This window comes from Dromiciops gliroides, chromosome 1 (assembly GCF_019393635.1).
Source record: "Dromiciops gliroides isolate mDroGli1 chromosome 1, mDroGli1.pri, whole genome shotgun sequence".
Classification (NCBI taxonomy): Eukaryota; Metazoa; Chordata; class Mammalia; order Microbiotheria; family Microbiotheriidae; genus Dromiciops; species Dromiciops gliroides.
The window spans coordinates 351,763,423-351,774,662 of NC_057861.1; the positions used below are offsets into that span (position 1 = coordinate 351,763,423).

The 11,240-nt window shown below is 41.7% G+C and overlaps 1 protein-coding gene and 1 non-coding gene across 3 annotated transcripts in view; one reads left to right on the forward strand and one right to left on the reverse strand.

Moving 5' to 3' along the window:
• SEMA5A (semaphorin 5A) overlaps positions 1-3,210 on the reverse strand; it is a 664,838-nt gene extending 661,628 nt beyond the window's left edge. For both annotated transcript variants that reach the window (XM_043978814.1, XM_043978812.1), the window contains exon 1: positions 3,083-3,210. The gene's annotated coding sequence lies outside the window, so the exon portion shown is untranslated. The remainder of the gene's footprint in view (positions 1-3,082) is intronic.
• Positions 3,211-10,969: 7,759 nt separating this feature from the next.
• LOC122737852 lies at positions 10,970-11,038 on the forward strand. Its single transcript, XR_006354605.1, has one exon. It is a non-coding gene; the product is annotated as a small nucleolar RNA SNORD123 (small nucleolar RNA).
• The last annotated feature ends 202 nt before the right edge of the window (positions 11,039-11,240 follow it).

An 11,240-nucleotide genomic window follows, 5' to 3' on the forward strand; every position in this document is an offset into this window, starting at 1 on the left:
GCAATTCCTTGTGGCAGGTTTTTTTAATAGTTAATTGTGGTTGATGATTGCTTTCTATCGTTTTATATTGTGATCCTTTTTCATCTTTTAATTTTTAGGTCCTAGAGTTTTGTTTTCTATACTTTGGGGCATGTCCAATAATAGACAAGGTTTAATTCCAATGACTTGATAAGACAAACAAGAACAAAAAAATAATCCGGGTTAATGAACTATCTTATACATAAATATGGTCAGTCAAAAGGCAATTGTAGACACTCTTGTAATAGTCTGCAAATTAGTCTGTGACAATGGCTCCATCACATCTTTGACATTATGTCTCCTGACCATCGCTTAACAAATACCCACTGAGAAGAGGCTTCAAACCTTATGGTACTTGACTCTAGAGGTTAATACATGCCACTGTGAAGAAAGAGTCTCAAATGGAAAATGCAGCTGAACTACAACAAGACTTTATCCTAATGCACTTCTCAACATTTCAAAATCGCCCTTTTGGACAAAGACAAGCTTTACCACCCAAGAGTGTAAAAGCTTTTCTCTCAGTAGGGGTCTTGCAGCTGTTCACCATTAAAACAACTAAGTGAGAGGGGACCCCTTTAGTAAAAGTCATGAAAAGATAATTATCATCACATCTTCCATTTGTTTTCTTAAGGTAAACAATTAAAAGATAAATTTATTTAAAGGTATATACATAAAGTCAATATGCACATACACACTTGTAGATTCTGATGGCAAAAGTGTTCAGGATGAACTACTGTTCCATCACAAACATTTTTTTAAAAGACTGGGTTGACCAGATGTACTTAAGATATCTCGCTACTTCTTTATTTTTTTTAAATGAACAAGAAATTCCTCAAAAATCTTTAGAGATTTTGAGTACCCTTGGAAAAAAAACCAAAGTTGGAGAAAAGAATATATTTTATCATAACTGAACTAAGTATAACATTTAAAAGAGTTTGTGTTGAGCCTTTTGCAGCAGTGTATTTAAAGAAGCATGCCAGCTGTATTTTAATAAAGTGATTATTTAAATTTTTCTGTCAATGAGAACCATCTGATTGACCAAAACAGTGCCCCACTTATCCATAAACTAAAAGCTGTCACCAACTTGCTTTCATATCTATTCTTCATTGTAATTATATACTGTTCATTCAGAAGAGTCTAAGGATAATCAAGCATTATGCTAAGTCCAAGGCTATGGTTTTCTATCAAAAATGTGTTTCAAATCTTATATTGTTAAGCAACTCCATCAATACCCTAATATGTCATTTACATATTTTTAAATCTTCCATTAAAAATAATCAATAACAGGACTGCTGTGACCAAACATAACCAATAATACAACTCTTCTCAACTTGTAAATGTCATCTGTAAGAAGGTAAACATTAAATATACATATACAACACAAGAAGCACTTACTGATTAATTTTCAACTCCCTCCGGGGCATTTATCTTAAAATCTTAATTATAACATTTTACCGATAGAATTTCAATTCATTCCTGAGGGAACACCACATTTGTAAATTATGCCCAGGCAGGGGGAATTGTCTTGACTTTATGCATCAAGCTCAAACAAAAGTCTAGAAGTAAGTATTTTTCAAGACACCATCCTTTTCCCTTCCAAATGCAGGCTCTGACAGCTCTCTCCGATCAACAAGGAAGTCTTTCCTTAATATGAAACAGTTGCAGGATTTGCCCTCTGTCCCTTTCCGACAGTGACCCTCAATGTGCTTGCTTATTGATGTCTCTACCAAAGGCGCCTACAGCAGTCTCTCTAAAAGCCAGAGTGCTCGCTCTCAGCGCCCCCTGCCGGAAATTCTGAGGTCCTAGCGGTCAATGAAAAGTTTAACTCCCAACTCTATCAGCACCAGCATCCAGGTAAAACAAATGGCTAGCAGTCTTGGAAAGGATCGCGTAACGCTTCCCGCCAAATCCTATCAGATTCTTGGGATTCCAGTACACAAAACAAATTAGAGAACGAGTCTCTGGAACTGAGAAGACTTTTAAAAGTCCTATTTAAAAACTCTCCCCCCCCTCTAAACGAAGTCATTCTCCAGTCCTGCTAGAAGATGGATATTAAAGATTCTTTGAAACTGGGTTAGCCGAGAGTGTTGGGGGCGGGGGGGGGGGGCAAATACAGTGAATGAGAGATCTTGGACACTGCAAAAACTAGTCTCAGAACCTAGTAATCCCAGGAAGAAAAATGCTTCTCCCTTACGCCACCCCACGTGCAAAGGACCCCTTTATTGTTTTAAAATAAGAAATGTGTATTATTATCATCATTCTGTAATAGTGTGAACTCTCAACACTTCCTCACTGTCTCCATTCAGTACAAGGAACAGCCACTTCCTTGTGCATCTTTTCTTAGTAGAACTGAAGTCTTTCTACAACCCCTGGACCCCAGACCAAACACGTTTTTCACATTCTCCCGCAGTCTCTCCTTCAAAAAGACCAAGAAAAGTTGTTCCCAGAAAAGGCTAAGGAAATCCTGAGATTCGGAGGGTTTAAAGCCTCTAATTGTCCCTTCTGTCTCCTTTAGCTTAATTAAGCTCCTTTTAAGGGGAGGCTTCCAAAAAGTCCATGTTAATTCGCACTGCTCCCCTAAACGCCTCTTAGTGGGTCTCTCCTTTCCCATTGCCACTGTATTCTCATTCTCTCATTCTCTCATTCTCTCTCTCTCTCTCTCTCTCTCTCTCTCTCTCACACACACACACACACACACACACACACACACACACACACCCTCATACTCTCCTTTGACTACATGGCACAGGCACAGTCTAGGATGTAAACTAAGTTACAACCAGTTGAGTAGCGGAACTATTGGTCCCCCGCAGCCACCTCTAGAAGCTCCAAAGATGAGCCGGATAAGAGGAATCCTGCTCGGGTTCCCTTCCCCAGACCATCCCCAACAACCTGATGCTATTCAGATGCCAGGAGCCCATCAAGCCTCCCGACTAGTCCAAGAACTAAGCACAAACGATCACAGAGCCTGCTCCCCCCACCCCTCAAGCCCGGCAGTAGTGCTGCGGAGACAGGGGAACAGCAACAGGGACAAGGAGAGGAGGAGGAAAGAAGGGGCTCTCACCAGGTGCTGTGCCGGCTTCTTGCCCGGGTCATCGAGCACTTGGGTGCCCAGAGACGCTCCGCAGGTCCTCTCAGGTCCCCACAAAAGGAAGTCAAACAGAGAGACCCCCGCTTAAGTCCCCTTCCCACCCCCCACCCGCCCCTCCAAAACACGAACCCCCCCACTGGGGGGCTGGGGGCGCTGGGGGCAGCGTCTTGGGACCTGGAGCCGAGTCTGTAGAGGGGATGAAGCTCGCACCAAGTGCCGGCTTGGCCGGGATGAGATGGGAAAGTTGAGTGATAAATCCAGTTCCGTGAGCGAGCAGCAGGTAGAAGAGAGCCCAGGATCTCCAAATCTTCCGAGGAAGCACAGTCCCTGGGAGAGGCCGGAGGAAAAGCGACGCGGCAGCGGGAGCAGCAGCAGCAAGCCCCGAGCGAGCGTCCTCCTCCTCCTCGCGTTCTCTCGCAGCCGCAGCAGCAGCCGCAGCAGCCCGTGCCCTGCGCGGCTTCCCCGCCGGCCGGTCAGCCCCGGAGCCGGCGGCAGCCGCAGCCGCAGCCGCAGCAACAGCAGCAGCTCGGTACGAGTGTAGGGAGCAAGCGCGCGCTCAAGGGGAAGCGGAGCCGGGGAGCGCGAGCCGCGGAGAGGGGTCCCCCTCGCGCTCGCACTGGCACTCACAGACTCCCTCTCCAGGACTCTCTGGGACTCCTTGCTCTCTCCACTGAGTCCAGCTGTGAGCAAGCTACCCAAACCTCTACGCCCCCTTCCCCCGCAGCTGCCGCCACCGCCGCTGATGCCTCCACCCCCTGCCGCTAGAGCTGCGCAGGGGCGACTCGGCATCGCAGCCGCCTCCTCCTCCTCCTCCCACTTTACCTCCCCCTTCCCCTACCCCATTTCGTCCCTCCTCCTCTCTGAATGAGTGAAACCTGAGAACGTGGGCTAGCTCCAAACACCCCACCTCCTGGAGATACCCTGCAGGGGGAGGCTCCCCAAATCACTTCCCTCCCACCCTGCCCTACCAAGCCGATCCCGCCCCCAACCAAGACCATTCCCCCAGTTGGCCCAAAGGCAGACACGTCTCCAGCCTCCTTAGCTTTTCCCCCTCCCCCTATATATGAGTTAGTCTGAGTTTCTTTTTTCTTCTTCTTCTTTTTTCCCCTCCTCTGCCACATAAAAACTGTTTCACTCCCGTTTCCCTACCCCGCCTGCTTTTCCCCTTTCCTCCCTCCGCCTCTCTATCGACGTGTCTCTCTCAGGCTATTTTTAGGGGAGTTCTCTATAAAGGTCCCGGGAAAGTGAGGGCCAGGCACTAAGACGTGGCACTCGGGCCCCTACAGGCAGCGAAATCTGCAGACATCCACTCCAGGTACAGTAACAGTTACTGTGCAGGGGGCAGCGGGGAAGGGGGCACTGATAAGGGATCAGGGCATGTTGGGCTGTAGTTGGAACATGTGGGTGTTCCTGGTACTGTCCTATTTTCAATTTGTTGCTTCTTTCTGTCTACTTTCAAATCTCATGCATTCTATGAGATGAAAGTTATAGGCGCATTAAGAGGTGGTGACTTAGGCAGGTCTTAGAGTTAGGGCTCCACTTTTTGAAGTGTAAACCCCTGAACTTCTAGCTACATATATGCACGACTGCATTCCTAGAAATTACTATAATGAGTTAAATCAAGAAGATAAACATATTAAATAAACATATTTCATGAGAATAAACCGAAGCAACTCAAGTAACTAGTTTCCGGACGTATAACTAACTCCAAATGGTAAAAATCAATAACCGAATGAATACTTTTGAAACCATTTCTTAATACATTTACTCTTTGAAGACTTCCTAGAGTGGGGGGAGTATTTTTTCTAAACTGCCATAAACAACAGATAAACTCAGGATAAAAGTTTATAGAAAAAAAGAATCTCTTGAAATTGTGTCCCATCCCTTTTCTGGTGTGACTGTGTGTGGGCCTATGGGTAGGGGAATGATATTTTTTGTTGGTTTTTGTTTTGTTTTGACTTTGACCTGAAAGATATCAATTGATATATCTTTAGAGTGAAAAGTTCTTTCGTTCTTCCCTAAAAAATATTCTGACATAAGGGCTTTTACTTTCTTAGGTAAATAGTCCATTTATCTACATTTAAAGTTGTCACACATAACCTCAGCCAAACTACCAGTATAAAATGTATCTTTATAAACCAATGTTGTCATTTCAATAGCTTTCTTGAACCCTTTCAACTCTGTATCAGTTTCTTCCTACTTCCAGTGAAGGATCACAGGTGGTTGTCATAACTTCAAAACTGTAAAAAGAAAAATCTGCATAATGTTATGTCGTAAATATATACACAGTCCATTTATATACATACTATATTTATGCAGCTCTTGAGTGTGTCCTTGGAACCTATTCCATTTGGATATGGTTAGTCACATAAAGAAGAGATATCAAAAAAACTTGCAGGTAGTTTAGTGGTGACAGGGAGTTGGCAGAATTTTGCAAATGTTGCCATTATGTACCCTGAAGCATGGGAGATAGCACACCGCAGGGGAGGCATGGTGATTTAGGAACATAGCATCAATTCTCCAGTCAAGTTCTGGCTCTATGTGACTTTGGGCAAGTCTTTTAACCTTTCTAGTTCTCAGTTTCCTCATTTTTTTTACAAGTGAAGAAAATGGGGAGAGTAACCTCCAAGTTCCCAGCTCCAAAGCTATGGTCTTAAGATTGTGAATCTCTATAAATCGTTTATGTAGGAATACCATTGGGCTGGAAAGGGGGCAAGGGGAAAGGCATTTACCCTAGCCCATTTGCTAACTTCCCATTTTAACTAATTATTGTTGTGGTTGAATTGTTTCAGTCCTGTTTGACTCTTCATGACTGCATTTGGGGTTTTTATGGAAAAGATACTGGAGTGGTTTGCCATTTCCTTCTACACCTCAGTTTACAGATGAAAAAGTGAGGCCAACAGGGTTGTGACTTGCCCAAGGTCACAAAACTACCACAGGTCTATTCTTGCTCCATAGGAACTAAACTTGGTGGATTCTACACTTCAGGGGAAAACTATCTTTGCCCCACCCTGGTTATGGCTCTGATAAGAGCTTTTACTGCAATTCTTTGGGGGAAGGAATGTGTGTGTGTGTGTGTGTGTGTGTGTGTGTGTGTGTGTGTGAGAGCTAGAATGGGATGAACTGAGGAAGTAGGCAATTTGGGTAATAAGTGTTTTAATACTGTAGCCAGAGGGAAACCACACTCTTTAGTTTTGATAAAAACATAGAAAGTAACCGGGAATGTGACCAAGCCCCACCTTCAAACTATAACTTTTAGAGCCCATAATGCTTTGTGTCAGTGATTCTTTGATAATGAGAAATCACCATTAGCATAGTAGCAATGGCTTCCTGAAAGCAAGTTTAAATCCAAGGTTTCCAGTTTCAGCTTGTGTGAGACCCTACTTATTTGGCCTTGTTCAATCTATCAATCATCATCCATTTATGGAGAGCCTCCTATGTGCCAGTCACTGTGTTAGGTACCTGACAGAAAAAGCAAAAGTAAAAGTCCCTGACCTCAGGGAGTTTACAATACTCCTACTGGAGACAACAAAGTTGTTTTTTGTTTTTTGTTTTTTGCTTTTTGTTTTTTAACTGAGGGGCAATGAGGGCTAAGTGACTTGCCCAGGATCACACAGCTAGTAAGTATCAAGTGTCTGAGTACAGATTTGAACTCAAGTCCTCCTGAATCCAGGGCTGGTGCTTTATCCACTGTGCCATTTAGCTGACCCTCAAAAACAGCATATTCTTAAGTAGATACAAAATATATAGAAGATAATGGAGGTTGGGGGGGGCACTAGCAGCAGTGGGGATCAGGAAAAGCTTTATGTAGAAGGTGGTGGTTGTCCTTCATTCATTCTATCACTATGATAGAGTCAAGTTATGGTGTGTCTGACTGTGGTTAATTAGAGCAAGCTCAGAAGGCTCTACCATAGGTTGGAAACAAATAATCCATGTGAACATTTGAGTTTGAATGTAAAAGGTAATACTTATGGAAACTAGGAATTCTAAGAGACTAAAATGAGGAGGGAGTGAATTCCAGACTTGGATTACAGCCATCTTAAAATCACGAAGTCCCAAAGTGTTAATGGCAGTTAACTTTCCCATGGGGTTAACTGGCTAATAGCCTCAATTTTCTGAATTGGAAAATGAGGATGTTGCATTAGATGGCCTCTAAGATCCATTAGAGCTCTATATCTATGGCTTACACAATGGGCCAACAGATTCCCAATGGAAGAACAGAAATTATATTGGTGAATTCTTTTTCATCTCCTGGAAACAACAAATCGTGGGAAAGTTTTGTGAAAATGATTTTAAATATCTTAATCAGGCCCCAATTACCAATTTTTAATTTCCAGAAAGTATTGTGAGACACTCTATGAGTCCCTGACTATGGAATCATATCTCTTATTGGAAAGGGTTTTTGCTTTTACTAATCTTTTTTACACTTTTACTTTACTACAAGTTCTTCATTTCTACCCACTTTCTTGTTTAGTCATCCAAAGTCACTGATGAACAGTTAGTTGGCCAAAGACACTAAAGAGGTTTCAAGTACCTTTCCTTCATCTAGGCTACATTTGTATCTCATCTCATTCTCACAGTAACGCTGTGAGCTATGTAAAGTGGCATGCTTTTTCCTGTTTTGTAGAAACTAAGGCTCAGAGAACTAAGATAACTTCCCCGAAGTAGCATAGCTTCTAACTGGCAGCTTTTCTACCTCTAGACCTAATGCTGTTTCCAAAACACCAGCCTGCTTTTTACTGTGTTACACTCACTCAGAAAGCCCAAGAGAAGGAAAACTCAGTATAAAAAAATTAGTATAGATGACACCAGAAAGGTCAGAAGAGGAACAGGAGAGACATGAGGAATATGACTGATACAGTCAGGGACCAAGTTTTGTTGGTGCCAACTCTTCAATATACCTCTAATACTTTGCTAAATTCTATCTCAGGCCCAAACTCTAACCTACATTATTAGGAGTCTCCTAATTGAACTTCTAGCTTCTAGTTTCTCCTTGCTTCAAATTATTCTCCATGTGGGGATACAGAATGGGCCTGCAATTTCATTTATATAGGGAACTCCTGAGTGAAGAAATTCCCTCTACCAATGAAGGTCCACCATCTTTTCTCTAACTTAAAATCAGAAAGTAACCTAGAGCACTGAGATTTGAACTCAGGTGTTCCTGACTCCAAGCCCAGTTCTACCCACCATACTATATTACTTCCCTAACCATCCTTAAAGTAATAGGTTCCTTCCCCTTCTTTACAGTGTTTAAAACAAAACAAAACAAAAAACCCATTACTTTAGTGAAAGCAACTAGACCAGTGATTTCATCAGTACAGAGAAATTCTAGAGGAAGAAACTCTCTACCAATAATGTCAGCACCTTATCTGATATTTATATTCTTAGAGTTGCCTAAAGCACTGACTGGTGAAGTGACTTAGCCTGAATCACAAAGCCACCAGGTCTTCTTACCCCTAAGATAGCTTTCTAGCCACTGTACCACTTTGCCTCTCTTCTTTCACAATGTCAAAATAAGCTTTCAGAAGCACAAATCTGACCAAGTTACTCCCTTGCTAAAGAACCTTCAGTAGCTGCTATTTTCTCTAAGCAAAAATATAAATTTCTCTGCTGAGTGTTTAAACTTGTCATGCTCTGGCTATGTTCTGCCTTCCTCCACTCTGTGGAAATCACCATACTCCTTTTTGTGTACTCTATCTTCCAGCCCATCTGGCCTACTTGCAATTAACCAAACTCAACAGTCAATCTCCCACCTTGGTACCTTTACCCAGAGTATCTACCGTGCCTAGAATGCATACATTCCTTACTTCTTCCACTTAGAATCCCTATCTTCCTTCAAGTCTCAGCTCTTTTGCCACTTTTTGTGGGAGACCTTTCTGGACCCCCATCATCACCCTCACTCATTCTCTACTCTAATTATAGTGTTTATACTTATGTGTTTACATTTTGTGAACACACCCCAATAAAATGTAAACTTCTTGAGGACAGGAATTGTTTTTTCCTTTGAATCTCCAGAGCCTAGCATAGTGTGTTCCACATAGTAGATATTTAATGTTTATTGAATTGGGTTGATTCCATTCAAATTGGTTCTGGGGTTCTACTCATTGAAGTTTATATTACAGTTAAACAATGATTACAATTATGGGGCAGCTCTCAGACATACTAGCAGTGTGACCCTGGGCAAGTCACTTAATCCTATTTGCCTCAGTTTCCTTATCTGTAAAATGAGCTGGAGAAGGAAATGGCAAACCACCCCAGTATCTTTACCAAGAAAACTCCAAATGGGGTCAGCAAGAGTCAGTCAGACACCATTGAAATGGCTGATCAACAAAAACTCATTACAGTCCTACCTCCTAAATGGGACTCCTTGATAGTGATTTGACACCTAAAAGCTATAATGGAAAGAGCATTTGTCTTAAAATCAGAAATTCATATGCTAGTTCTGCTATTCAGAAGTGATATTACTCTTTACAGCTAAGTTATATAAGCCTCAATTTCCCCAGTTGTAAAATAGGTAAATAAAACTTGTACTACCTACCTCACAGGCTGTTGTGAGGATCAAATATGATATGTGTGACAACGTTTTGCAAACCATGAAACATTATGTAAATGTAGGCTGTAGATTCAATTAAAAGATTGGAAAGGAGATTTCAATTCCTAAGTTGTCTCTCTCAACTGTGTCCAGTCTCTCAGTCACTAAGAGAATGCACTGCTGAAGAGTGGCTTGAGCCCAATGAATGGTCAACAAAAAATATCTGCCCTGATAAAGTGCATGAATAGAGAGCACACTTCTTATGTTTCCACGTCTGACACTCCATTGGATAATTAGTCAGTCATTCCATTCCCATAATCCCCTTCATATTTGGTTCCATGCCTGACAGAAGCCACTAGAACAAGCATTCGCTCCTGTCACACCATAAAGCTAAAAGTAGTATTACACATGTGTTTCTAGTGTGTAGTTATCAGCCTGGAATACTTTATGGTCTGTCTGACTCGGTATCCCAGGAAGGGTGTGTGGGGAATAGTTTTGGGTGAAGCAGCTGCAAAGGCAATTGGAAACTGAATAGAAAGCCCTAAGGTAGTATCACTACTCACTGAAGTTTTTCAACATGCAAAAGTTAGAAACTTCGTACTTAAAGAAAAAAAAAATTCTTCCTGTAAATTCATTTTTCTAGAGTAGGATCGCATTCTCCCCAGGGCCTAAGTCACTTCTTATAAGAATGTATTTGGTGAATTAAAAGGGATATTCATGGTCTCCTGAAGAAGTAAGCACCTGATTTAATACCAAGGTGTAAGCTGTGAAGTAGGCAGCATCAGTGGCTCCCAAGAAACAACAACATTTAACTCTGTATTTCCCAAATATAGGCCAAAGGTGTGTGTGTGTGTGTGTGTGTGTGTGTGTGTGTGTGTGTGTATTAACACAAATCTGTCCTTTGAAGGGAGCAAATTAGGAAAAAAAGTGAATTGTAAAGAGTTAGCTCTTTTCTGCATTAGATTTAATATTTTTCTGAAAACACTAGTCTATTGAGGGTGAACATTTTATTTTAAAACATAGAGGTGCCTTTAGAGATGTAGGGAACATTAGAGGTCATCTCATCCAAACGTCACATTTTTAAGTTGAGGAAACTGAGGATAGATGGGTTAAGTGATTTGTCCAAGATAACACAATTAGCAAATAATGACTCAAGACTCCAACCTAGGTACTCAGACTCTAACCAAATTCATACTTTCCCTCTTTATACCATGCTGCTTCATGGTCAGAATATTAATCTTCATCTCTTTAAAAAATAAAATTTGGGGTGCCCCCAAAATGGATATGAGAATTATAACCAAAATGATTAAGGGGAATATTATATACTTGGTGAAAATGATGAATTCTGGGGAACTGATTCATGTGAATTGAAAAGGCCATCCATTTCCTGATTCACCTTGGGTTTTTTATTTTTTACTTTTGTAGGGAATGACATTTATTAATTTAGTCTGTGAAATAATTAACCATTTTTCTTTTCTATATTCCTTGCTTTTTGCTTTCATTTCAGTGATTTTCCTAAACTGACATCTCAAAGAGGAGAAGCAAAGATGGGGTTAGAGTGAAGATCATCACACAGAGAGCAAACTCCTACCTTGGATA